The sequence below is a fragment of the Lolium perenne genome, chromosome 1, assembly GCF_019359855.2.
Source record: "Lolium perenne isolate Kyuss_39 chromosome 1, Kyuss_2.0, whole genome shotgun sequence".
Taxonomy (NCBI): domain Eukaryota; kingdom Viridiplantae; phylum Streptophyta; class Magnoliopsida; order Poales; family Poaceae; genus Lolium; species Lolium perenne.
Genome location: NC_067244.2, coordinates 177,204,712 through 177,208,188, shown reverse-complemented (window position 1 = coordinate 177,208,188; position 3,477 = coordinate 177,204,712). Strand labels below are relative to the sequence as shown.

At 38.0% G+C, this 3,477-nt stretch overlaps 1 long non-coding RNA gene across 1 annotated transcript; it reads right to left on the bottom strand.

Moving 5' to 3' along the window:
- Positions 1-253: 253 nt before the first annotated feature.
- Positions 254-1,683, bottom strand: LOC139833454 (uncharacterized). Its single transcript, XR_011749269.1, has 3 exons — positions 1,617-1,683; positions 660-734; positions 254-498 (listed from the first exon to the last, which is right to left on the bottom strand). It is a non-coding gene; the product is annotated as an uncharacterized lncRNA (long non-coding RNA).
- Positions 1,684-3,477: the final 1,794 nt, after the last annotated feature.

Sequence of the window (3,477 nt, the reverse complement as noted above, 5' to 3'; positions counted from 1 at the left end):
AATTTGGATAGTGGAGTATCACTATCCAACATACTCTCCAATATGGTACAAAGGCATACCTCTCTTATTTTGAGAATACACCAAGATCATGACATTGATACCTCTAAACTACAAAAGTAGTGGGTGTGGTGTAAGTTACTATCTTGAGATGGAACATGCTCATGTTGAGCATACAAGAAAACCAAGTGGAATAGCACGGCTATGATACCATGCATCCCATAATCCCAAAGACAATAGTGGAGTATCACCACTAGGGAGTACCCCACTAGCAACCATACATAGATGACAATAATAAAGAGAACAACACACATAGAATCAAGGTGCTTTGGATATCAACAAATGACATCCAACTAGACACCGAATCAGAGATCAAAAGATGGCTTGCCTTGGCTTATTTGTCCCTGTACTTCTTCAACTCCATCAATGTAAGAATCCCAACAATATAAATAAAATCCTTGTCCGATCCACTTCTTCATCTTCTCCGGAATCGTTCGCAATCTATCGCCGGAAAATATAAAAGGAACACAATCAATCACATTGCATCAATCATAACGAGCATGCAACAATCAGCAAACAATAGCTAACCACTCTTCTAAGGCTAACATACAAAAGACTTAAAGATACTACAAAGCAACTAGAAGAAAACCCATTTTATTTACCTAGTAAAGGTATGAGAGTATCACAACTTAGCAATTGCCTCTCTCGGTATCACCATGGCACAAGCTAAGTACCCCCTGGTAGATAACATCATAAAGAGGACAAGAGCATTAGTTTGACATTACAAACATCCACAACATAATTTCAAACATTTTTGGAAAAGTAGAAATCAGTTTTCCTAATTAAATTTGCTCACTTAACACTATAGAATAATAGGAAGCAAGCAAGATACCACACCATTTTAAAACTCAAGCTAAACAAAAGAGCTAATGTTAAGTTGCAGGGGTTTTGTTTTGCAATCATAAAACAAAGGTTGCCCATCTCTACTAAAAAGAGTTGGTCAAGAGTTTTAAATAAACCGAAAAGTTTTGCTTCAACAATGCATGTCACACATACACATTACTAACAGAAACAAATATGCATGAACAGAGACTAATAATATTTTTCCTAGATGGCCAGTACTAATAAAAGACTAACCCAATTGGAATCACCCAAAAATATTAAACCTACAATTTTAGGGATTTCTTTGAATCTGACTGTACAGAAAACAAGATCTGTAAGCCATAAATCGTAGAAAAATCCTAAAAATATGAGGCCACTTGCATTTGAAAGGTAATTAAACAGAGAAGCATACACAATTGGATATGGGTTCAAATTGTTTCTGAAACTCTCACAAATGGATTGACAAGTTTACTGCATGTTTTCACCATTTGCTTTAACTATGGAGTTGCAAACAGATAAAGATTTGAAACTTGTTTGAGATGATTAAGAAAACATTCAGTAATCCTACAGAATTGGAATCACCCAATTAGGTTCAAAAATGGATTTTTGATGAAATAAAAGCTAACAGCCATGTCTGCAGAACACACAGAAAAAGTTTAATTCACCACAAATCGTACATAAATCATAAAAATATGAGGTTAGCTGCATCTGAAAGGTATTGAATAGGTGTTTCTTACCCAATTGGTTTCATTCAAAAATTTGTTTCCAAGCTCCTGGTTTAATTCGACAAAGTCAGATCTGACCATATCTTGATCTGCGAACCATTTCAGTTTCAAACGGCCATTTGAGGTGAAACCAACGCCAAAATGATGGTACTGGAGAGGGCTTTCACCCACAGTTGAGTTTGCTCAAAAAGGTTTCGTAAAACGGAAGAAATCTAACAAACAGTGATTCTGCATGTTTGCAGAACTTTATTTACCATGCAAAATCCGTAACGAATTTGAAGATGAGACCAACGCCAAGTTGTAGATCTTTTCGATACCTATCTGTGGAACTTTGAATCACTCGATTTGGATCTGCACACGAGATTTGGTGGATTTTACAAATTTGTACCAGAATCTGAAACAGCAAGATTACAGAAATTACTGCAGGGATTTGGACGAACTTTGCTCAAGAACTTCAGATCTGAGGATAGCTCAACCTTCTCCATTCTTGGACCAACATGCACCTGCATCAAGATCCAATCTAGTGAGAGGAGAAAGGAGAAAGAGAGCTGGATTCATCAAAGATTAGGGGAGAAGAGAGTGAGAGGGATGCTCTCATGGTGAGGAGGAGCTTGAGGGAGGAGGGGAGCTTCATGTTGGTGGATTTCCATGGCCATGGCCGGCCATGGAGCTTGGGAGGAGCAGCAGCTCGTGGTGTAGGGGAGGAGAAGAGTGTGAGGGAGTGGAGAGAAGAAAAATGAGGCCAAAGGTGGAGGTGGTGGCCGGCCAAGGGCCATTTATAGGGAGAGGGGGTTGGCTGCCTCCTTTGTGATTGGCTAAGATGGGTGGCTGCCCATTTAGTGATTGGGTTAGGTGGGAGGCAAGGCTTGCAAGAGAAGAAAGTGAGGAGGAGGGCTGGCCGAAATTGTCATGCCACTCACAATGGTCGGCTCCAATTTTGCCAAGAACAAGTGAACAATGTGTGAGAGACTTCCATGTCCATGTGCATAGGCTATGGCATGTTGTTGTGGGGAATGTCAATGATAAATTTTGATGAGGATTAGAATAGGAGTAGGTACATATGGATAGAAATAAGTGTGAGGTGGTATGCCCTCCAAGGATAATTGTTACCACTATGGTTGGGACAAACATAAGATGAAAAATAGACCCAAAGGTATATTTGATGATTAGAAGTTTTTATTGAATTCAATTTTGGAAGGATTGAGATTGACCACATGCAACAATGCATGAGCATGTCAAGGTAGATGGGATGGTGATAGTGGTTTAGGTAAGGGTAGAACAAGATTAAGAGAGATGGTGAGTGAAGTATCCAAATACTCACAAGGATGGATATATTGACAGAAATCATCAATTCATGAAGTCAAGATGATGATGGAAAAGAATAGAGGAGTGAGATAGGTATGATGAAATATAAGTTGCTCTTCAATTAAGAGGTCAATTGGGAGTGATTTGAAAGTATCAAATGATCATCCATTTGATCAGAAATTGGAGGATGAAGGAACATAATGGGGTAGATCAGAGATGTACACAAGATGTGCAAGAGTTGTCATTTGAAATAGAACTTATTTGAAAAGTATTTGAAACACCTCAATTGTCTAGGTACAATTGGGAATGAACTCAAGTGAAATGGAATTTTGAAGATGTTGAGAGAAAATTAGTTGGAACATAGGAGTTCAAAATATTCTACTTACTTTCTCAAGTAAATTAGAGTTTTTCTCAAATGTAAAAATAAGCAAGAGGGAAAACAAGAAATGGTGTAGGTACCATAAACAAGCTTTTTGTTAAAAAGAAAGCCAAATAGAGAGTAATGTTTTTATAAATCAGTACTTGGTAGAAATGGGAAGAAAAACAAAACCCATTTCAGTTCCTTGTT